Genomic DNA, 26,577 nt, shown 5'->3' on the forward strand with positions numbered 1-26,577 from the left:
GAACAGCAGCATGTCTTGAAGAGAACCACTTGTTGCCACAGAAGTCACAGGATCATCTTTTCTCTCCTCTTTCCACCCCTTCCTGCACTCATCTCTTGTGCTGGCATCTGTTTGCCCCAGAAACATCCTTTTAAGGTAGTTAAACCATTTGTCCTGTTTGTACTTTTTATTTTAAGAAAGGTTAGTCTTTTGTACAGCTCCCTAAACACTTCATGAGGGGAAAAAAAGCTCCAGCAACAACAAAAGGTGAAGGAAGGGACCACAGCTGTCAGCCAGGTGGTTACACTACAACTGCTGTGGCAATTTGTTCAAACTATTGTAAATTCACACCCTCAAGTGTTTTCATTAGCCACTGGAGCCTATGCTCTACTGCAGCACACCAAACTTAAGGATGATATTGTCTGCTTATGCTCTGAACAACAACTTCAAATTTAAATTTTAGTTCCCCAGTGGTCTCCACCTGGCCAACTTTTGCCCCTTGCATATATCCCAGCAATCATGGGGCTCAGCACTCAAGGGGAATCAAGGATATTCAAGTTTCCAGTTGACTTTGCCAAGTTTACCCCAGTTTAATAATCACTGCTCCTGTCTTCACTCTCCAGAGGCTTTGAAACAGGCAAATCCATAGGCATTGAGCACAGTGATAGATTTTATGCTAAGCACAGCCCCTTCCAGTACTACATCTGATCACAGGATACACATCACAATGCTTCTTTGAACAGCAAAGATACTAAAACTACACTATCATTCAGAAAACTTTTACAAAAAGAATTGGAAAAAGAAGAATATTTAAAAAGGAATTAAAAAGTCAAATAACCTACACCTAAGACAAATGTCTAAGTCATCTAGATACATGCAGAAGCAAACACAGCTCCTACCAGGATACTCTCAAGCCTACACCAATACAGCAGTCGAATGAAACGCACCATGGACCTCAACAATGGCCAATTGTGTTTTATTCTCTGTTGTTATCCTAACAATTTAAAGAATTAATCTTTCTGAGCCAGCACAGCTGTTCCCACAGAACTATCTATTGTACTTCCAAACCAATGCTCCTTCCTGCAAGAAGTTACAGTTTCCACATTCCTCACTCCAGCTAACTCCCACCTCCACATACACTCTGAACTTAACTGCAATTATACAACTGTGGGTATAATTCTTCAGCTGTGAGCATTTTTCTAACAGCTACTACTCACCTCTGAAAAGCATCCTGACTACTTCATTTCTTGTCTTCAATTATATATACAGAATCATTAGCTAATTAACCATACAAAGACTTACCACTCTCATGCAGAAGGCTACCAAGTGACTTCTGGAAATCCTACCTACCATAAAAAATTGACACTTCCTTAAATGCGCTCTTGCTAACTCCTTCAATGCGTTCCAAAGGTCTGAAGCACAACTTTCTGCTAAGTCCTGCCGACCTTTCTGCACTCTATTATAACAGACACCACGCATCCCTGACTTCAGTAGGTTAATGCAGTTTCTTCTCAGAGTTTCTTCTCACACAGATAGCGTCACCAGTGAACGTCCTTTGTAATACTGGCTTCACATTGCATTTGCATCCAACGACCTGAAGGTGTCCACCTAACAGAGCCATTGCATACCACTTAGTAAAATTACTTCATCTCTCACTTCCTACAGTTACTAGATGAACATTCTCTGGTTCTAGTAACTAGCTTTCTTGCTTTTTTCTTTCTTAGCAAATGCTGATTTGAAAGCATTCCTCAATTTATGTCATGCTTTTATATTCTACTTGTCAGATTTTATAATTTTCCTCATTTGGATACACTTCAGCTTTCTAGTAACTATCTTTGCCTGATGTTCAGTCATGCCAGCTTCCTTCCACACTTTCCTAGATAGCTGGCATGCTTTTGGTCTGTACCTCCAGCACAGAATCTTTAACTCTCAGCAGGGGTAGGTACTTGGCTACTTGCCCCTTTTAGTTTTAACAAGCTTTCCTAGGACTGGTATGCTGCATTTCCAACTGGGTTGGATAGTTCTGCACTTTTTGCCAAAAAAAAAAAAAAAAAAAAAAAAAAAAAAAAAAAAAAAAAAAAAAAGAAAGAAGACTCCAGAAAGAATTCTGAAAGAAACTAGAAAGGAGAGCATTCTCACAGGTAATAGTCTGAGCCATGTTCCACACATGCTTTTGCACAGATTTGGTTTAAGTTGTTGCCTCTTCTGCTAATACTCCATAACTGTGACACTTCACGAAACAGACACTGTATTTTTAGACATCCACTTAAAAGTTTCAATCCACTTGTTTGACGGGTGCAAAAGACAACATATGAGCCTTCCGCAGAAGTACCATGAAGCACAATCATGTCCCATTTATTTCTCTTTATACAAAGGTTTTTCCCTACCCCATCTCATGATACTGCTAAAGCAAGGATTTTAAAAGAGAAAAATGAGCACATTGCTAATCTTTTCCATGTATTATGTACCGTGTGAGTTCCTATACAGAGATAAGATTCCAGTAGCTTCCCCACCCCCAGGACACATTCCACTGCCAACTAGCCATGCTTTTAACCTGCAAATTTTTTAGCAACGCAGCACAGATTGAAGAACAAGGGAATGCAACACAGGTCCATTCAGAGAAGATGTAAAGACCAATCCATTAAGCTTTCCAAATTACCACGTTTGTTGTTGTTGTGAATATTAGCAATATCAATTATTATAATAATAATGTAAGCTGCAACTTATTAATACTTCTGCACACTAACAAAACAAACGAGACAAAAGTACATTCTGACTTCTCAAGACACAATGTCTGCATAAGCAAGTTTTGTTTTCATTTTCCAAAAGAAGTAATGCCTTTTTCTAATATTGCCATTTGACAGTCTGGATATAAACACATCTGAATGCAGTGACCACTGTCCATTGCCACCAACCTCTTCTACAGCAGCTTCTCAAGCTGTCACCTCACAAACCATGTTCTAGTCCCCTCTGCCCTGTTTTTTCCAAAGTTTTCTGTTAAAGGGAAAGGGAGAAAAAAAAAAAAAAAAAAAGAGGGAGACTGCACAACAGCATCACAATCTTCTATCCCTTCCCCATAAAAAACTCCTTTTAATGCTTCATTTCCATAATGTTCCAAGGGGTACCTTGGGGCATTGCTCGACTGTTATAGATTTAAATACAAGTATTTGATGATATGGAAGTAATTGGTTTCACATTTTAAAAATCAGGAAATAGAAGACTACAAAAACAAAAAAACCCTTCTAGTCTTCATTATTATTTTGTATCACATGTGCATGTGTTGTATAGATACAGTTAAGCCATATTAACTTTCCAGCCACCTGCTGAGCAGATAAATCCTAACTACACAGAGACAGATGCCACCACTCACACTCAGATGGCAAGGCAAGCACTGCACTTATATGTCCCCTCTCCACCCTAACTCTGCATTAACGTGTTTATTTTTCAGAGTTTTGTATTTCTTCTTCAAACTCATTCAACTACTGAGTGCCCTTGCCAAGACTGCTAGGCACACTCACTGCAGTTTTTAATATGAACTTGCGTCAAGAAAAGAGGCTAAAGAACAAAAATTGCTTGTCCTAAACCAGGTAGATACAGAAGTATCTATTATTCCCTGATATACTCTTGTAAGCAAAGGAATCTCCCCAAAACACTTACAAACCTCTTGAAATCATCTTTCTCTAAAGATAAGAACTGCCATTTATAAGTAAACAAAAAGAAATTAAAATGTTTCTCAAGAGTCACTAATTACTTCAGTGTATGAACACTCCTGAATTCCTCTCAGTTTACATGCATTGTAAGCAACTTTAGCTCTATCATCTGATCATGTTTGATATCTTATATATCTGCTGTGCAAGGTCATGGCTCATGTAGGAATGCAAGGATACAGGCCAGCGCTCAGCCACACAAGTACAGCCAATTTTCACTAAATTTTAATTCTGATCACCTAGACTGCAAAACATACTTTGAAAAGCATATGGCAAAAATCAGCTTTTTAGGCCTTTCAAATAATAAAGGCCATTTTCCTCAAATAAAAAGCATAATTATGCTTTTTTATCACTATCAAATGAAGTTATGGTAGTTTCCAAAACATATCTTACTCAAAAGGTTCCAACTTACATAACAATTGCCACTTAGCCATCATTTCTTGGTTTTACAAACAGAAGTAAGCTTCACCACCGCTTTATTAGGCACAAAGAAAAGAGTTTATAGAAGCATTTCAAATACCTATGTTATGACTTTTTGCATAAAGTCAACGACAGGCAGTAACTGCTTCAAAACCAATGGGTTAAATGTCCCGGAAGTGTGTCTTCAGAAAACAAAACTAAAAACCCACAAAAGCATCAGAGTGAAACACCTGAAACAACACTTTCACAAAGTGAAATTACTTCAAAATTCCACAAAATCTTGTGAAAAGCTTTGATTAAACATTCTTAGAAAACATCTGCATTCTCAGCACTATCACTCTCCCCTGACATTCTCCTCGAGGACCTCAGACCATCATCAAATGAAAAAGAGCACTACAAAAGCAGGAAGCAGACAAACTTTGATACACAATTAAGTCAGTCACACAAAACACCCAAGTCAAACTTAAAACTGAAGATGTGAGGTACAAGTTATCACATCAATTATCATCAGTGTTTTCCATGAGGCTTCATAAAAGTGACTCCTGTTTCTCACAACAGTTCAGTCTTTAAATCTAGTTCCCAGTTACTTGCTGTTAAGTGTTAATTACTTTAAAGCAGTGATCAGTAATAATCAAAATCCCTCATTTGAAGCTATGCTGCAGAGAAATGCAAGTAAAAGATGAAGGCAAGATCATCTCAAGCTCCCCTCTCCAATTATGGGAGTGGGTATATACACATATGAAAAGTGTTAATAATTATGGAAGTCAAAGGTGTTTAATACTTCAGCAAACCAAAACAAAGAAAAACCCCATAAGAAAAAAAAAAATAGTCTCCAAACATCTCTTTCTGCCAATTGTCCCACTCTTTTTACACAACAATATAATAATCAAGAAGGAATATGAAAAACAAGTAGAAAGAAATAAAAAGACTGCACTGCATGTGAAGCTCAGAAAAAGTCTGCAATGGAATTTGGAGCTGGGAAACCTGGACTTCCTGAAGAATCTGAGAAGCTTCTGCGAACAAAGCAGTAATATCCACAAGCCATAATCTACAGCCATGCTCACATATGAGAAAGGAAACCCCTCCTTTAAAGTGTCAGAGATAATGAGAGAATATTTCTCACAAGACTACTATACCCACAAGCCAACAAGGAATAGCCATAGGCTTTTAAACTCCTATGCCACCTGTATACATCACAAATCACTACATACTTCAATATTTAAGAATATTACACACTACCCATTCTGTAAACTATTCGATCTTTGGAACAGCAAAGAATATACAAGTTTCCCTTCACAAATCCTCATCTGCACCCCCTCCAAGAGGCTTTGACCTCTTTCAGCTGCATTGATAACACTGTTTGCCTTGCAAGCACATTCTGCATGACTGCATCTAGAAAATACCAAAATCCAGCACTAAGAACATTACATCTTTCTTCGTGGCCCATTCAAATTTTGAAGGCAAAAATTGACAAGAGAACTAAGCTGCAATTACTATTCAGGTACATGTGCTTGCTGCTCAGGAGTTTTGCTAATAGAATATAAATAATAAAACAAACCCACAGTGCAAAAATTAGAATTAAAGCACATACAAGTTGCTTTCAAATTAATTCAGGTCACAATACTGATACAACAGATCAGCACAGCAACAGTATTATCTCTGCAGGATATTCTGAAACATTCATATAACGCCTTTGTATCTGACCTGCTGTCAGTCTACACAGTAAAATGAAATTGCTTCCTTTGCCTCTCCAAAAGCCATACATACAATAAATCTGTGGAATTCTAATGAATACAGGAATATTTTAAAAAATATTTCCTACAATATTTTAAAACCCACTTAAATCAGTAAGGGAATAAGCACTGTGAAATTAAATGAGGGTGATGTTTCTAGCACTCATTCCCAGTTCTAGCACTCAATTCCCATAATGACTGCTCAACCTGGAACTTGAGGACAGACATTACTATTAAAAAGGAATTCCAATGAGTTTTCTTTAAAAAATCCTGGCAACTGTTATATACTGTTTTCCATGTAACAAAGAAAGTGTTCTTGTTAAGCTACAGTTTTTGAGTTAACGTCAAAAAGTGCTGCTTCATTATAAAAGACTACCTTTAAATCTAACAGAAGAGAGGAACAACACAGTTGAAAAAAACAGCTCCTATTAAAAAAAAAACTAATTTTCAACAGCTTTACTTCCTCTTTCAAACCTTTGACACCTGGATCAACAAAGACTTTCCACTACAGAATGACTCATTCTGCTGCAACAATTTTGACACCGTAATGTCCACAGAAGCAGGACCAACAGCTGACCTTTCTGTCAGAGAGAATTGCCAATAACCCACAACACGAAGATGATAACTAAGTGAAACCTCCTCTTTATTTTCCTGAGGAAAATGGCATCTTAGGAACCAGCCCCACTACAGTATGAAACAAAAACTCAAGACCAATAGACAGGAGGTACTATAAACATTTCCACAATATAAATGTAATGCAATGAACTCAATGCAAAGCCCACTGCATTATATGACAAATGTTACACAAAATCTTAAACTAAGGCCAAAATTCAAATCTATAACTATGACATCCACTAAAAGAAAGGATTAACTTTCATAAATGCAGCTTGAATGCCCATGCAAACCTTGAATTATCATAGATGCAAATATTTTACTGTATACTTTATATTAATTGTCTCTCCTGCTGCCTATCTGTCCCCAGCAGCAAGACTAATTAACACAAAAACTCTTGGGATGAAACAAACGTTATTGTCATCTTCGATACTTTTCTTCTAACTTAGACCTCACAGATCAAAAAATTAAGTTTCAAAAGAGACCCATCTACACCAGGTAGATGAAGCAGGGTGTCTCCTACTGACTTCAAAACAAACAAGTTCTTTTCAGAGTAATCTTTTACCAGAGCCACCACATTCTGTGTGCAGCCATCAACCACATTTCATTCTGAATACAATGAAGTCTTCTTAACCTTTTACAAAATATATTATTACACAAGCAACATGAAGTGTTTTCACGTAAGATTTATGAGTCGAAAAGCAGCTATTATTAAAAATAAAAAGAAAAAAATTGCCAAGGGCACTCCCCAAAAGCATGACACACGTTACCTTCCAACTCTTTATTTTCAAACCTACAGCATGGGATCAGCAAAATCAGCGAAGCACTTGCAACACAGCTGCTGCCTGCCCCCTGCAGGGTGTGCTTTGTTAAGCTGCAGTGGACAGCATTTACACAATCAACCAGAGAACACGCAGATCTGTTCTTTGTGCAAAATGAAACCTGCAGTTAACTGAAGAAATCAAACAAAAAATGTTTTCAACAATAAGCACTACCAACAGTTTGGCACCTTTTAATCATTCATTAGAGTGATTGAATTGAAAATAAAAATAAAGCTACAGAAGATTAAATCATATCCCCAAGTTAAAACATACCACCCTTTATAATTTATATTGATGCTGGAATCATATAGAGACTCTTCCAGTACCCTTACACTGAGGACCTTGCAGCAGCTGCCCACAAATACTCTGATAAAAAATATACCCATCAAAAACTTGTTAAGAAAGTTGTTGTTGTTATTACTATGATTAGGAAAACTGTTTGAAGGCAGTGATATGACAGTAACGAAACAGAAAAGTGATTTATATACATCTGGTATATCAAAATACCCTGAAGGTCTCCAATAACAAAGGAGAGGTACAGGCAGAGTTCAATCATACCTGAAAACCAGGTAAAAAGTGAGTCAAAACCAAACAAAGCCTCCTGGGAATTAATCATTACATATTTAAAAGAGGGAAAATAACATATAGCAACAGGCCTCAATAAAATATTGCTTACCTTTCTGCTACTTATCTACAGCCTGTCACTGTTGTGCAACTAAGACAATTGCTAAAGAGCAAAACCAGAAAACTTAGAGGAGAAGAACTAAAAGTACAGACATTCCCCTATAACATTTTTCATCTGCACCTTAAAAAACCTACTGAAATAAATCAGAGTTCTCCATACTATTTACTGTGTTAAAGACTGTTCCTTTTCAATAGTCCCATTTAGAGGGAAAGAAACAGGTTATTACATCCACCTCAAACCAAAATGCAACAGGAAAATTGAAGGGGGAGAATGAAAACTCAGGTATTGAACTTATACTGCCATTGTTACTTGCAGAGCTGCAAACCCTGTATTTTAAGTATCTTCAGGCATCAGTCAGATGCACAGAAGACTGCCCTTACTCACTTTAACATTAAAAGTGCAGACACACAGTCAGCAACAGAACCTCTAGTGCTGCAGAAAGAACTTCCTCAATACTGACACATTCATTCCCAACTCCTCTCTTATGCCAGGCAGCAGCATCCTGCAGCTGTACAGCAACATGAATCAGGTTAACTCAGAAGTTATTTCCCTTCCCTTCACTCAGTAGGAAGGAACCATGAAACAACCACCTCTGCCAAGCTGGACACTTCGTTCCCACTTCCGTACCAGCATCAGCACACACCTGACTTCAGCACCATCAACCAGCAAGCACTTACTGGCTTTTGTCTCAGGGTACAAAGGCTTGGCTGTGAAGTCTTGACACAGGTCAGATAAGCACCAGACCAAAGAAGGCAGCAGAAATGCCAGCAGCCTAGCAGAGATTGGCAGTCCTGATGAGCTAAGTGGAAACTTTAGTTTGTTATAGAAATGGCAAATCTCTCAAATATTTTTTAAAACTTAGTCCACAAAAACCTGGCATTTAGATAAATTAATTTTTTCTACAGTCACAAAGTAAAATTTAGAATACTGTAATCTTAAGGCTGTTTCTATAACTACCGCACAAATTGTTAAGATTCCAGAGTTACATGACAATTTCTTTACAACTTAAAAAGATTAGTTTTTTCCTCTACAGTAAAACTCTGACAAGAGAAATGTCTTAGAAACAGTCTTAAATCCATAAAAAATGACAATACAAGCAGTTTGCAAATTCATCTGTGAAACTACTAAAAGCTGAAAAGATACTTAGTATCTCTAAGAGAAATGTCAAATCTACTTACAGCAGAAAGCTGCATTACTGAAAAAAGCATTTCCACCAGCAATTAAATTCATGAAGCCTGGTTTCTTGTGGCTGTCTCCCCAGAGTTGATCACAGTTTTATAATAGATGGCACAAATAAAATTATTCTTAACATTTCCCTCCCACTTGGATTCTCTAGTATCCAGAAGTACATAAACTACTTAGTACGAACTAAATCAAGTATCTTGTCTCTTTCTGACCACAGACAGCGGGAACTTCACATTCCTGACATAGGCTGAAGATTCAATCAAAGAATCAACAGACAAATTAAAACTGAAATTTGACAAGCTGGTACCCATTGATAAGCTGTCACCAGCAAATATATAGAGCAGCTCAGAAACTACACCCACTTCAACCACCTGACAGTCCCTTGACAAAACATTCATATTTATTTGCCTTCAGTATAGCCTCTTTTTATTGAAAATAAAAAAAAAAACCCTCTCACTACATGACAAAAAAAAGTGACACCAACAGTCCTTTAAATGAACTGTCTGGATTAATTTCTTGTAATTAGCACTGTATTTTTACTATTTTAATATCAGGCCTTAGTACGATGAGGATATCAAAGGAAACCATAAAAACAGAGTCATTTTTACATAATGCAACAAGGGGCATGCCATGTCTTTATGCTGATACAGCCAGTAAAGTTTGAGCCAACTGCTACTCTGTAGTGATAAATTTGACTGTGATACCCTGGTTTCTCAGTCGTGTGGACAAACTGGAATCAGCACCATACAGGGTTAAGGCATCCAGCTACACTGACTGAAGGAGAAAAAACGCTGGTGCTATCTGATACTCTGCATGCAGGAGCTTTGGCAACCCGGCTAATTAGTCAGGAGTTTGAAGCAGGAATGCTAACAAGCCTAATAGAAAAACAAGCACCTGATTCTCCCGAAGTAGACAAACTGCAGCCCAGAATCTACATGGGAAAAAAAAAAAATATTACCCCAAACCTCAAAACTCAACATTTTGATTAAAACAACCTTTGACTAGATTTCAAAAAGTTATTTCCCAAATAACTTAGGTTAGTCAAGCAGGTTTGAAGCAATAATATAAGGTCAAAAATGTACCACAAAATGCAATTTTATTGTAACAAATTCTATAGAAATGGGGCAAAGGATCTTTTTTTAAACTACTACTGTTTTTCTTCCCTACCTGAAATACGCATTTTCCCCTTTCCTTTTTCAGGGCAAACCAGCCATACTTCAGGCTCTGGAATAATCAACATCTACAAAAATAGTTCTGAAAAAAAACCCCAAACTTAAAATCTTCACTGATGAATGAAATTTAGTGAGATGATCTGTGTCATAGCCAAAGACACACAACCATGCTGTTTTTATATGCAGCTTTGTCTAGAGTAAACACACACATACTCAAGCTAAGATATCCTTCTGTTTACTGCATTCAGAAAGCATGATATTCATTCACTACAGATATAACCAAATGTAGCCAAAATAACACATGAAATTGCGAGTTTTCAACATTAGAAAGCATTAACTTGAACACTTAAAAAGAAATACGGGGTTGACATTACAACTTCCAAACAGGTGCATGCCCCAACAAGAGTTGTGTTTTCGTTTGTTTGTTTTAATTCAGTCATTCAAAAACTCCTCCAGGAAGTCTCATTTTGAATTATTTGGTTTTATATTTAAAGGATTTGGGTAATTTCTTAAAACTTACAAAGCAGTTTGTTAATGCCATTAGTTATCTTAATACTGGACTATCACAGCTACAGATAGCTTGTGAAAAATCTATACAGTAACTCTAATAGTTTGGTGAAATTCATCTGTTGATAGCCTTCTCTCTGCAAATCCTACTTAATCCTGTTGTATAATCTTTGGCAACAATTTCATCAAGCACTGTGCTTGGTGAATGACATTCAGCCTCAGCTAGCTGCATTTAAAAACAACTGCTGACAGCTTAAAAAAGGGCTTTCTCTGCAGCAACACCATATACAGTGTCTTCATACTCAGTGGTTTTGCACTTCCTGTTTTGTGATGCTTTCTTTTGACTGCTCTCATACTACAAAGTCCTCCACTCTAACACAAAAGCTAGCTCCAAGAAGTCCCAAGCATACAAAAAGTCTTCTTCCTAAGGCACCTGCACAGCCAAAACATTACTTTGCTTCTGATTTTACTTCCTCAATGCTCTGTTTACTCTTGGATTTGAAAGAGAAGATACCATGACGCTATCAACATAACAATACACTTTAATGTTTTGTACTTGAGCTGGCACCTTTCTCACTGAAGAAGCATTTAACATTCCAATTACCCACCAACTTCCTTTTCTCCAGTGGGGTTCCACGCTTGCTCCCAATCTATAATAGCGTCTGTTTTGTCAGACTGATAGCAAGTTCATTGGCTGAAAGGTCCTGCTCTCCTAAAGGGCTTACCTAACAAGAAAATCTCCATACCAGAATACTTTCTTACTTTATGTATCTTCCACATTTATTCTTATTATTATTACTACAGAACACAGAATGTACTAGTCATAGACCTAGTAATAAATTTCCCACGAAGTCCCTGTTGATTACTGGATGGCTATCTCAAGAGACTACTCCCTCCTAAATCCAGTTTGGGAAAATATGTTTCCAGCAAGGGAAAATATGACATTAAGTTAATCCAATGGTAAATAACAGATACATTAGAAAGGGCTTTCTCTATTCCCATCTACCCCCACTCCAGCTATGTGTCATTTTAATTGTTTCAACACAAGCATTTAGGTGACCTCTAGTGAGCCAGTTCAGAGAGAAAAGCCCAATAAGATCTAATCCTAGTCTCCCAGCTTCCCTAAGAACTTCACCATGGAGTCCCATAAAACCCAATGCCAGCATAAAGGAGGGATTAATAAAACCCTAACAAACCTGTTCAATTGAAGAAGGGGTGAAGGGATCACTCTCTTGCAGCTAGAAAGCCAGTCTAAGCTATAAATATGAAATGTCATCCATGTACTTCTCCCTTGGGTAGCTATTGACACCCAAAATAAAACCAACAGCAGTAATTTACAGAGGTAAGGAATGCTTCTGCAGATCCAGAAATCCAACCAATCAGCTGTGTGATAGAGGCTGGCTTCCAGAGTGGAAATAAACTCAATCTGTGGGAATGCAGGAATTTCATCACCCCTGTCTAAGCATCTATTTCACTTGCCTAAGGATGAACAAACAAAACATTATGAAAGTAATACAGTATTTGAAACTCAGTATAATAGACCTAAAAAAGGCTATTACAATAAAATCAGACTATAATTCAATTATTAAATCACTTAATTGAGGAGAACTAAAGTCATGTCTTTATTTCAGTACTAGAGGACATAGCAACCTATGCCTATTAGTACTACATGCAAATAAACAAAGTTTTCTACTGTTTCAACTAAAAGTAACTAATGGTATCAAGTACCAAGGTGATGTTATTCCCTATTGTAAATAACATAATTTCTGTTGTAAATAGTGTATTCTCCAAAACATCAGGAGCCACCGAGTGCAGAATACATTAGAGCTCCAATCACCAGCTTCTAACTCTAGCCTCCAAATTTTTTTAAATGTCCCGAGCATAAAATGGCAAGGGTTCAGCTCAAGCAGGAATGACACAAACCGTACAGGAATTACTCAGCAGTGCCAAGAGATCTTCCACAAAACATTGCTGCATCAGATGTTGTCTCAGATGTTGTCCACACACAAACACTGACAGTTTTACAGCCCTGAGAGTCTCCTAAGTCCTGCAGAGACCACAGTAGCACCATTCCAACAAAACAAGCCAGAGGAGGAGAGTAAACAAAATTATTAAAAGACAATGAGATTTGAAAAAGCAGTCAATTAACAAAGCCAGTCCAGAGACTGGGTGGGCTACACATGTTTAAAAAGCTAAATTAGATCTGCTAAAGGTAACATTTCATTGTGTCACCAGTTATTAAAACAGACAAGCACTCAAAAGCTTAACTATGGGAGTAAAAAGCCCCAGCAGTATTTCAACCATGACCACACGATTTTCTTTTTTTTCTCTTACTGCTTCACAGTCTCTTATTCCACACTCAGCACAACAATGCAAAAGCAGCGAAGGGACTGTGAGTAATCGCCATCACAATTCCCGATAGAGGAAACAGCAGTTGACCAGTTGATTACATAGGAAGCTCCTCATTTCCTTTGCAGTTCTCTTCATAATAGCAGAAATAATCTAGAGAAAGGTATCATGTGGTAGTAGCATAAAGACCAATTCCAGTGACATTTTGTCAGAAGGAATTCAGTCAGAAACCACCATTAGTTTTTCAAACAATAGTCAAGATATACACACCCCAGTTAAAAGTTTTACTTACTATTTTAAAATTGTTGATCATAACCTCTCAAATGTTTTGCAGCTGAGTCTTTCACTACAGTAAGTGTTCTTGCAAGACTACTCATGTTTTATGAAAAATTATGATTCTCAAACAGTAGCAAGGCAGCTCTTTTCCCAGTCATAAACACTAATATATCATTACTTCTTAAGACATTTTAAATTATCATTTTGTTGCAATATAAGGTAATGCAGAAATCCGGCTTCACTTTTAGACATGAAGAGGGGTTGAAAGGCAAGTATGGGATTGATTCAGTTGATTAAGGGTTCAAAATTTGATATGGTCAAGAATCACTTGCTCACTTCTCATCCTAGCATCAGAACAAATCTAGTCTGGTAGGTCAGCAACCAAACTAATACTGCCCCTTCACACTGTAGTGCCCTACTCTTTGTTTCACAAAGGGTTGCCACTGCCTGCTTACAGAAGAGCAAAGGAAGTTTCAGAGGGCAGGTCAGTCAGATCATCAGTTACAAGACTGGGTGTGTGCACTCGGGAGGAGGTAGGAACAACAAAAAGACAACTGAAAAGCTGAATACTTAATCATCACATAGGCATCTTTTACATTACTACTTTCCTCCTCACCCTTCCTATACACCCTAGTCTGGAATAATGAATTTAAAAATAAACAATTAATTTCTGTATTTGCTGCTGAGGCAGCAGCTTCATTCCTGGAACTGAGAGCAGATGATTACTGATCTTACAGAATACAACTCAACAGCTCCCTTCCAGAGTTTGTTCACCCAGCATTAAGACTTCATGTTGTCATAATTTAGGCAGCCTCCCCCCACTCGCTGCCATGACTGTCTTCAGCTGAGCAGATTCCACTTATGAAAGGAGACTATCAGAAGGATATTTTTCTTCTTGAGGAACTCACAATTCTGATCTCAACTTCTGAAGCAAACCAGTCCTGATCTAATTACTTCTCAGGGTGTACAATAAATCTTCTTAACCATGTTTTTTGGAAGGAAATCCTAGAACAAGCATCTGTACTATTAATCTGGCATTAATAGTCAAAGTAGTAGTTAGCTACTATAAGAATGGCTAGCAAGTTTGGATCAAAATGGATTCAAACATAACGCACAGAAAAGGTGACTTAAAGCTTCTTTAAAATTAGTATCAACATATACAGTTTAATGCTGAGTTTCTGAGATTTTTCTTACTTGGTTTATTTCAGTTTAAAATTCCTATTATATTAATACCGGCCTAAAAAAATTTGCAGAATTAACAGATTAATGCTCCCCAAGTTACAAAACAGCAATTTAAATTTTAACAGCAAAAATGTTCCAGTGAAATACAAAAGTAGCTAGAAACATCTGCGGCCAGACAAGCTTATAATCTACTTTCAAACTAGTACTTCAGCGTTTCTTCCATCAAAAATGGTACACTATCAGCATAGGCCTATTTTTCAGCATCACACAGAGACCCTTATCCCAACAGCAGAATTCAAAACAAAGAACATTAGGTTGAGTATGAGTAATTGAACTAGTCAACACACCAAACTGTACCAATACAGTTTTACACACTAACAATAATCAGGAGTGAAAGCAAATCTTTATTCCAAATAAACACGTATCAACAAAAATAATCCAGCACAGCTCATTCACTGCAACTATCTACTCCAGTAACTAATACAGGCATGTGATCTGGAGAAGGAAGAAGCAGAAAATGGGAGCAGAACTGTGTGCAATTTACACAACTTATTTCCCATCATGCAGCACTAGGAGATCATCCTATCTCCCCTGGGCAACCTATCACACAGGACAGATAAGCCAATGATGTTCTGTCAGTGTAAGTCAAAGGATACATAAAGTGATCCTGAAACATTAAGGTCTTTTCAGTCCTGAAGGTTGTGTAGGATGGGTAGAAGAATGCTGTGCTCAACTTCAGGAAGAATCTAAACATTTCAATATTCAAAGCTTCAAATACATGCCTAAATGTTTTTTTGCCAAAGGAAATTCTTCAAGGTGGCGGTTTAGGTGGGGTTATTTGCTTGAGGTTTTAAGCAGCTTTTCAGTTCAGCAGAATTCAACAAGGCCAAAAGGAAAGTCCCGACACTGAAAGGTAAAATATCTTGCAACAACACAGGCTTAAGAAACAACTGGATGGAAAGAAGCCCTGCTAAATAAAACCTGAGAATCTTGGTGGACAGCAAGCTAAGGATGATTCAGACACATGCCCTGGCAGCAAAGTCAACATCATGCTTAGTTGCTTTAACAGGAAGAATACAAGCTTTAGGTGAAATAAAACAACTGTACTGCTATATCCATCACTCTGGTCTTGGGCTGTCAGTACAGGAAGGACAGAATAAGCTGAAGTTCAGCAGAGAGCTAGAGCATAATCAGGAGGCTGAAAAACCATCTTAGGAGGCGAGACAGAAGGAACTGGGTTTCTTGCTCCTGGAAAAGAACTGGCTTTGGGGAGACCTACAAAGCAGCTCACAGGATTGGCAAAGAGGCCAAGAAGACAGTGCAGCAGTGATCAACAGGGAATGGTGGGAGGACAAGAAACAATAGACATAAGCTGAAAAAAGTGGCCTTTATGCTGACTATACAGGAAATCTTTTCCACCATTAGGACAGTCAAGCCGGTGAAGGAGGGTGCCTAGAGTTACTGCAGTTACTGGTCCTTACAACACCTTCTGAGAAAAGCCCTCAGGGGCATCAGGACTGACCTGTGCTTCAAGCAGGAAGTTGGACTAGAAATCTCTTGAGATCTATTCCAAATGAAAGTGTGTTAGGATCATATTTAAACATCTGGAGGAGGATGTGGAGGACAGGCTAATTTTCCAAGACTGTTCAGCTAAATTAATTGTTAACTATAACTAATTGTTCAGCTAACAATAATTGTTACAGCAGCCAGGCACCAACAGGAGAGCTCCCAGTACTGAGATAGCCCAATATGCATGTCTTAAGAAGGGCCATGACAAATGAAGGGATGAAAAAAAGCTCAATGAAGTAGTTTAAGTGGCAGCATAACATTCTCTTCAGGTACAAGCCCAACTGGTAGACATTAGAGACAGTAAAGCCTACATAAGTGGCTCTACTACACATAAGAAGAGTCATTAATAATGCAATGCAATCCATCACAATTGGAAATAAACTGGAATGGGTATATACACCATGGAACCATCTAAGATTACAGAATAATTCAGGAAGAAGGAATTTACAGGAGTTTCCAAAGAAACCTCCTGGTGAAAGAAAGGTCATCTCTGAGGTCTTATCAGGCTCTTTTGCAGCTTCACCCAGCCTGCTCTTAGAAATCTCCACGGACAGAAACTACACAACCTCCCTGTGCAACTCGTTTCACTACTTGACTATTCACTGACATCTGAGAAGTTTTCTTTTGCAGAACACTTTTGTAGTTAGTGAACTGCATAATGATTTCACTTTTAATACAGATAAAATGAACTGCACGCCTGAAATAACAATTGTTTTTACACAGAAGTTCCATCTTCAAGAAAGATTATATAACCAAAAAACAACGAAAGATCAGAAAAGTCAAGAGAAAACTGAAATTTAAGGCAAAAACACAGAAGAAGTGGCTTTTAAAAAATAAATAAACTCAATATTCCCCACCTTCCCTACATCCTCAAACGAGTGAGATTTCCATAGGTTCTGCATGTTACTTCTGAAAGCAGTTCAGTCCTGAAGCTCCAGACAAGCATCTGATTGACACAAGGGAAGTGATCCACTACCACCACACATATTTGTTGCTATCCTATAGCTGCTATGGGGTATGTAGGGCACAGGAAGGCAGGAGTGGGTGGAAGAAATAATAATAATAATAACAACAACAATAATAACCACAAGCTAACCACAGCAAATAGCTTGATTTTGAGAACACCACAGAGCAACAGACCATCAGAAGAAAACAAACTCAGAAAGCAAAGAAAGGAAAGTGGGGTAGACCAAGATAAAAGAGAGCTCAAGAGAGGAATTATCAGAGGGCTGATATGACATCACCTATGACAACAGCTGAGACATTGGGGTTGTTCAGCCTGGAGAACTGAAGACTTTAGGGAAGCATTTTTATAGCAGCATTACAGTACCTAAAGGGGGCTATGAGAAACTTGAAATTTTTACAAGGGTATGTACTGCACAGCACTAAGGGGAATGGTTCTAAACTTAAGAAGACTAGATTTATATTAGTTGTTAGAAGTAATTCTTTACTATGAGGTTGCCCAGCAAGGTGGTGGATACCCCATCCTTGAAGAGTTCAAGGCCAGCAAATACAACATCTTTTCCCTAAAGACAAATTTTTCAGACATTCTTCTGAATGACAAAGAAGAAAAAGCATTAATTTTCTCTGTAAGTATTTAGGTAGGTGTCCATTTTGCAAGCTGTTCTCTTTGGACTGATCCATACCAACAAACTTAGAGGGATTCATTTGCAATATCAAAGTCAGAAATGGTAGTTCCAATACCCATTCACTTTTAAGTTATGATAAAGAACTACTGAAGTTAGACGTGCCATTACCCCCTGTCCCACATGCTACCCCCTCTTCATCATCAGTAAGGTTTACAAAAATTAACATTGAAAATTTTCATGCTTGTTTCAAGAAGAAAGTCATCTCAAGGAGCAGATTTTGACAATAATCAGGCCCAGATCAAATGCATTTGCATTAAAGCAATGCAATCCTTTTTTTCCTTAAGTATAATTTGGTCCTATGTAAATTTCAGCCTTCTGGAATATACTTCAGCATTTATGAAAGAAATGCTTGAAATGCTTTTCATTCTGAGAATACAATCTAACTCTTTCAATATATTGAAGTAAATTTTACACTGCAATTTTATACTTGCAACTGAATTGTTTTGTAATATGCCTCAGACACACAAAAATATATCATTTTTATTTGTATAGAATATTATTATATACTTTTTAAAATATAGAATAAGAAAGTGAGAAGTATTTCCCAAGTCAGGCAAGTAACTTTGCTCAGGGGAACTCTACTCATAAAAATGCTCCTTTCACCTTCAAACAGAACATTTGGTTACCAAAGTGCCACCAGCTCTATTTTACGGATTACATCCAGAAGCACAAATTACTGGTTTTATCATGTAGCACTGGTTTAATAAAAGTGGTCGCTACAGCTCTCTTAATCAGGAGTTGCCAGAAGAATGTTTTGGCCAGCGTACTGTGCATGAACTCTTACTTTCAACAAGTCCTGCACTTCTGCCCAGGAGTTATTTTTGCAGCCAGCGACATGCTTTCTTATCCTTAGTTAAATTCCCACCTTCTATTTGCCATCTCTACATTGCAAGAAACTATCAGAAAATTAAATGGTTGCTTACTTTGAGGCATTTTCTTGCTCTAGAACACAATTCTATCAAATACCCTTAATTTTATCCTTATCAAGGGACTGTCATTTGAGTGGCACACAGAGCAAGGACAAGTCACAATACAAACATTAACGCAGATGATTAACTGTGAACAGGACTATTTCGAGTTTAAACAGGCTCAGATTACAAAAGCATTCAGTAACTTGGTTTGGCTTAGTCAGATATTAACACATAGTTAATGAAGGCATAAATGATACTACTGTACAAGATTTCAAGTATACTCTGACTCAGGGTGAAACAATTTAGGCTTTAACTAACTGCTGATATTAGCCAAACAATCTCTGCAGCAAATCAGGATTAACACAGAAAAGTTAGGAGGCCTATCCTCTCATTATTGAAGGAATATGACACAAGAATATGAGAAGATGACCCAAAACAAAAATTGTCAAGAGGCAAACGTAGCAGCATGCAGAAGTAGAAAGAAATTTTAAAATCTAAGCTTCTTTTCCTTTTAATTAACAACTAATAATGTCTCCCAGTGTAGTATATATGCTGACTACAGCATGCATATTTCTCTACTACTGAGGACAGTAAACTTTTCCAGACTTATTCCTACAAATATGTTCTATATGTGTAAAAATAAAAACAAATGAAACAAAAACCCAAACCACAAAACAAAAACACATGCTCATTTTACATACTCTTAGTTAACACCATATAATTTGTTCTGTGCATTTTTTATTGCTCGCCACAATGAAACACAAACTTTCCTTATGATTACATTCTTAGAGTAACCCGTTCAAAAAGATTTAATTTTTAGAATTATTATTGCAAAGCATTTCAGGATTTTGAATTTCCTTGTATTCAGTATTCACTTCAAAAACCTTAATAAAACATATATGCTTGCCTTAATTAACAGCTTACAAGATGTTAGCATACCAGAAAGTTATGTATGTGGAAAAAGGAAATCACTAGGGAAAAAAGCTAGGGCTATTCTGCCTGGATTTTTCAGTCTGGGAGAGAAGGTTGTGTGGAAATCTCAAGAAGCCTGCCAATATCTGACGGTGGCCTACAGGGAAGCTGGAAAAGGAGTCTGTCAGGAACTCTGGGGGTGGGACAAGGAGTAATGTGTACAAACTGTAAGAGGGAAGAGATTAGATAATAGGAAGAAGTTCTTTATTGTGAGCATGGTGAGACACTGGAACAGGTTTCCAAGGGAGCTGTGGATGCCCCAACCCCTGGCAGTGCTCAAGGTCAGACTGGATAAGCCCTTGAGCAACCTGGTCTAGCTGGAGGTGTTCCTGCCCATGGCACGTGGGTTTATTATCAGGTGATCCTTAAGGTCCATTCTGACTCCTTAGCAGTTTGATTCATCAAATCTGGAACTTAAGTTACCTATTTACTGAAATGAGGCAGTCTCATGTACATTTGATACAGAAGTATTTCTGAAACAAAGAAACAAAATCCCAAATATGAAAATTATTCAAGTTTTCTATGAAGATACATAACACTCTGTATACTCCCCAGCAGAGAAAAAGGAAATTCTTTGCTATCCCATACAACTCACTTCAGATTTAACCCAGAGATGGTGTGATGGTGCTGGTACTCCCCCTGTGCTTTATAAGGTGCAATATCAAATTAAGATAACCTAGAGAACTGCATACATTTATAAAAATATGGCTTCTATTTCTGGTTGTGTAGTAACTAAATTTACAACAGTTTTCAACACATTACTTCATGTATCAGCATCACTTTTCCCATCCTACTGTCCTGGAAGCATGATAACAACGTGAGAATGTTAGACATCTTTTACACAAACCAAGACAATTTAAGATGATACAGCTACTCACAAGTACAAACTAAGCATGATCTAAATAAATATCATCTTAGAATCACAGAATGGCTTGAGTTGCAAGGGACCTTAAAAATCATCTGGTCCCAACCCTCAATTCTGCTAAGAGCAACAACTTGGAGAAACACTCTAAGGGGGGGAAAAAAAAAAAAAAACAAACAAGTAACATAACTCCGTTCCAAACACACTTGAATGACCATTGCCCACTTTCAAGAATTAGACTCAAAATTGCTCATTACATCAATAAAATGTATCATTCTATCTACAAAACCAGTTTAGATAGATAGCATTCTATCTACAAAACCAGTTTAGATAGATAGTCAACATAAGGAAAAGTCAGACTACCACATTATTTTGTACTGGCATACACAAACCAGAAAGCTCAGTAATTAAAGGAAAAGGTCTCCTTGCATATTTCAAGTAAGCACCTTTCCCCAAAAACAAATGTAGCAAGCTTTAGAAAAACCTAAACTTGTTGAAGTTTTGTTTTTTGGTTTTAATTTTACCTAGATTTCATGTAGATAAACATAGAAATAATTTTTTGAAATAGACTAAGCACCAATTTAAAAATGTCACCAATGTTCAACTATGTTTAAGTCACACGAACCTTGGGGGTAGAGAATAAGGCAGAGAAAGGGCTAGCCAAAGCTCCGGAAAGCCACAGTAAAAAGCAGCATACAAATTTAACTGCTAACATGTACTTGTGGTTGCTGTAAAAGTCAGTATCATCAACACCACAGAGCTGGAAGAGAACCAAAGATGGACAGTTCTGCGTGGCAGAAGACAGAACCCCATGACAGCCATCAGATGGCAGTGATGGCAGGAAGAGGGTCAACACTGCCCACTTTCTTTCTGTGCCTCAGAAGTGCTGAGAGGTGGGTGAAGAAGTGGTTGCAGAACACAGCGTGTGCACTTGTTAAAGTGTTCATCCTCTTTTACAGTTGCTGAGGTGGAAATAGCTTCAGATTACTCACACATCCATCAGCCACGACAAAGAATGCTGCTATTCAACATTTCACTTCATAAATGAAGGATATAAATGTATCAGAAATATGTTGGTATCTCACTCTGCTTGCAGGTTTCTACTACTACCGATAACATCATGATACTGCCATAGAATGAGACAGCTGACACGAGGAAAATGGCATGTCTATCAAGGATCAGAGAAATTGTCCAGACCCTTTTGCAACATAAACAACATGCTGATTAACCTCAGGATTTGGATAAATTAAGCTCTACATGCTCTTAGTACCATCCTTATTACTTCTGAGGTGGTTAGGAAGGAATTTTTCCTCTTGGTGCAAGATTTCCTTCTCAGCAGCTAAGGAATTCAGTGTAAAGTTAATCCAGAAAACTCAGTCTGCCTCTACCTAGCAGATATCCAGAAGAGATGACACAAGCTGAAAGCCTATTAAAAGGAATCCTCTTCAAAATAAGGGGAAAGTATCTATGGTTATAACAGTATAACAAGCGAAAAAGCACTCCCTTAGAAGAAAATCCAGGTGTCACAGCCACCATCAGCACACTGAGTAGCTAGTTACAAACAGGTCCAACTGCAAGGCCACTCCAAAGTCCACATGGCAGGTGTAGAGGATTTAATGGCTGATCTGTAACCTCAGGAAACTTCTGACAGAGACAGATAATCATAAGGCTGCTCTATGAAGCCAGCGTAGCAGGACAAACACATTTGAAGACTGCTGTAATTGGCATTTTCCCCTGAAAGTAGAACATTGGAGTGTCTGATTTAAGGTTGTGGATGCAAGATTTTTGGTGCAGAGTGCATGTAGGAGGAAATGAGGGAGAAAAGGTCTCAGTACAGGTAGGTTTACTGAGAGAACTAGGTAAGTGCATTTATAATTATATACACGGATATTTATGAGCATCCATACACACAAAAATGTTCAAAGACCTGGAGACAAGTGTGGAACACTGAAGATAAGACAGGCAATTAAATGCTGAGTTTCAAAAGGTTTTAAACAAACCACCAGTATCAGCATTGTACTACACTTGAGCTTCAGTACATGACTGTCTCACATTGGTACAATGCTACAAATTTTTGTGCTGCCACTTAGCACTCATCACTCAAAATGAATGAAGACTACTTTGAGAAGCCAAAGTGTTCAAATGCATCTAATCTCTCAAAAATTTGATGCACCGATTTTTTTAGTTCAATCTTAAACTTAATGCAGGTGAGAAAGCAAATTGTGAAACAAAAGTATTCAGGAACTTGTAGTAATCACAAACCATTCATTTTCAACAATAAAAATTAGTAAGTTTTTCAGAACTTCTAATGGAACTTCAAGATACTGAGCCAGTATCAGAATGTTAGGAGATGCTGTTGATTATTGCTTCAGAAAATTCTACCAGAATTTTGAAAACTGTAAAATTCAAACACTAATTTCATCACAGATCCTATCTTACATGTCACCTTTAGTTAAAAGCTAGAGACAGGCAGAAATCAGAATGTAATAGAAAACTAGATGTTTTACTGTAAATCCTGACAAAGTCTCCAGGAGAGAGCTAAGTCCTCTCTTTCACTTTTCTTTCCCTATTAAATGTCTAGAACACCTGAGACAGACTGCAAATATTGAAATATAGCTCATATATTGAGGACTTCCTAGAACTGCAATAATGTCACCACTTTGGGCTGGTTAGCTCTTTGGGATGCTAGTAGATGGCTTTGCTGAATATACCAGCAGTTAAGTGCATAAAAGTACTTCATTGTTCTCTTTTTCTTTTTTTTTTTCCAGTCTACATATCAATCCTTATCTGTCTGAAAACAGTTTGCTATAGGCATAACAAGTGAATTTATTGAAACAGTCCTTGCTGCGCTATGGCAACAGGAACAACTCTCATGAAATACTAGATACAGTTTCAGTATTGCTGGAGACTTTATCAAAAGTATTACAATACATCTCACACAAAACAAAGAAGGGCCTTGTTAGAGCATTTCACTGATTTTTAAAGAAGGAAAGAGTTGTTTTGCCTTTTATTTTTTAAAAGGCTTCCAAAAGCTAAAGAACTAGATCACAAAATGCAGTAATCTTAAGTAATTCCAGTTCTGACCTTCTTCACTATACAGCAAACACCAGACCTAACAGGCAAACCAATCAAAATCAATTAGCAGGATTGAGCAAAGTTTTTATTAGCAAACACTGTCTTTCCATCACAATTTTCAGATCATTTTCCTTTTACAGATATGAAAAGAAACTATCTCAATCTCTCAACAGCCAGAATGCATACAATGACTATTAAAGAAGTCTTAAAACTTCTACACTGAAAGTAAGTAGCCTTCATGTTCAGTAAGGCTATCACTTTAAGTGGAAACAACTTACATGTTTCCCAATAAAACTCGTAGCATTCTACAAAAAGTATGCAACTCTTGGATATGGTCCAAACACAGAAAATATTATCAAACTGTACATGGAAGATGAATGCAAACCAGATTTCTCAAAATAAGTGACACTACGAAAACCATTTTAGCAATGTAAAGCTTTCTAGAACACAACCTGCCTCAATTTTGTTTGTTTCCACATAGACATTTTCCCATCCAGGAGGACACTGTACCACAGACAGCATTGTCCTGATGTTTTTTTAAATTAAAAACATGGCATAATTATTTTTTAATTAAAATTGAGAACGACAACAAAATGTTTAAAGGGCCCTTTTCAATTTCAAGCTGATGTGCTGCTCTAAGTAGAGCATCTTGTGCAGGGCAGAGAGAATGAGACCTTTTCTTGTTTTAGAGATTGAGGAAGGGTTTCTTTGCTTTTCAACTCTTGCTCAACCACAGGCCATCCAACAGCCCCTAATTTTCATTAAAAGTGAGATTCTGATCTTCCACTGGGTTTTGTAAGCAATACAATGTAGGTAAAAGCAAAATGTAAACATATGTAAAAGCATGACACTGACATCAAATTGTGTATCTTGCCTCTAAGAAAATAGAGGAGCGTGGACTGACAAGTCAAGTCATCTAACAAAGAGAAAGCTCTACTAAATGCATCGTGGAGAGCTTGAGAAGTCTACGCACTGAAATCTTAGTTCATAGATACTGCTCTGAGCTACATACTTTGTTGGCCAAATAAATACTGTTGCCAGACAACTCATACTTTTTCACACCATGAAAGGTGCTCTTACTACACAGTAGAGCCTGATATTGAGCCATGTCCTGGGACACCACTCACGATGAGGAAGCCTTAAACCAGGTCATCAAGAAACTATCATCTATTACTAGGTAGTTTCTGTGAGAGCTTTCATATTCCTGAGTTCTAGTTACAAGAGTGCCAATTATCAAAGTAGTAAGGAAAACACTGACCAAATAAAAAAACCCACCCTGCAGCCATTGTTTCAGAACGCCATCACTCTCTATCAACTAGTACCATAGTGCATAAAAACCATTCCAAAATATTTACCCAAGAGTTGACCTAGCATTAGGAATCATAGCCAAACACATACTCAATTTCCAGTTCCATAACAAACCAGCTGGTTTTCTAATGTCCTTAAAAAGAATCACTACAGTAAGCCTTATTTTTTAAAGTTAAATCTGTATTATACTCTTGGAATACGTAAGTAAAATTGGAAATCAATTTATAATTATTCTTAAGATATACCAAGCACCACTTAATAAAAGCTTAAAACTTTGAAAACTGATGATGCGTAATTTCTGCTCTTCACTGGAAGAGGTGACATGAACAAACTTACAGAAGCATACATCATTTCATCAGTACAATCAAACTCTAACAGACTCTTTTCATTAATATGATGAAATTCAAAGACAAATTACAAATACACATAACCAAGTTTACACTTACATTTAAGCACAAATTTCCTCTTAAAAACTAACACCCTATACTCATCTTCTAGATGACATCCCTAGTCCTAGGACTTTTCCCAGTATTCAAACTCTAAAGAAATTTCCCAAAGTAATGAGTAATCTACAATAAAATTTTGGAAGACAGACCAGGACAATAAAGAGCCCTACTGAGTGCACAGAGAAATGAAGCAAGCAGCATCTAGTCAGAGGGCATCTCCATAGGACACAAGAATGAACAAGAATCACGAGGAATGGCTCCCTAGTAAGAGTATCTGTGCTAGAAAATGATCTGAAGAGGAGCTGTCTAACTTACAAGTGAGCCCACAGGGGAAGAAGGCAGATCTAGAAAATGCAATTAAATATACAGTAACAATCAGTTTATAACCTTGAGGGCAATACCCATAACGGGGACGACCATTATCCTAAAGCACTACATGAAATGGTTTTAGCAAGTTACAGGTACCTAACATGAGAAAACATTAAAGTCATGTAGAATAAGGAGGTATGAGAAAAACAGGTGATTGCTAAAAAGAAAAAAAAAAAGTAACAAACATTGGACTTCATGTCAAGGCAGATTTTTTCAGTCTTACTAGAGAACCAAACTAGACAGGAGCAAAAGGCAGAATTGCAATTCAATGACTGAAGGCAACCAATCAGGTGGAAAACTTATCCCTACACTATAAAAAGTTATATTACTATGTTATACATCTTCATTATGCAAAAGTTCATGAGGCACAATACAGTCCAGGAAAATAATTTGACTGCTACTGCTAGATCTGAACCATGTCTACAGAGTTTGATCTCCGTTGACTCAAGTTTTCAACTTAGATTATCAAGCTTCCAGACAGGGACAGTTACTGAAAAGCAGTACTTTTTACTCACAATTAAAGACCTGAGGGGAAGGGGGAGTCTCTGCAAAAGGTTTAACAACAATGATGAGCCAAGTCATACATGTATCCAGAATAACTATCAGTTATGTCTTAGGTTTAACTACCTAACAACCTTAACAGCAGAAATTAACCAGCTTCAGCCTTTTCACAAGGTGAAATGAGCATCACTCAATATCTATTCCACATGTACATATTCTTCCTAGCCAAAAAATCTTGAAAAACCAACAATTACCTAAATAGTGTTTTGCTCTAATACACTTCAGAA

The 26,577-nt window shown here is 37.4% G+C and overlaps 1 protein-coding gene across 10 annotated transcripts in view; it reads right to left on the bottom strand.

Moving 5' to 3' along the window:
• Positions 1-26,577, bottom strand: part of AFDN (afadin, adherens junction formation factor) — a 115,596-nt gene that overhangs the window by 82,279 nt on the left and 6,740 nt on the right. The window lies entirely within an intron of this gene.

The sequence above is a fragment of the Cinclus cinclus genome, chromosome 3 (genome assembly GCF_963662255.1).
Source record: "Cinclus cinclus chromosome 3, bCinCin1.1, whole genome shotgun sequence".
Classification (NCBI taxonomy): Eukaryota; Metazoa; Chordata; class Aves; order Passeriformes; family Cinclidae; genus Cinclus; species Cinclus cinclus.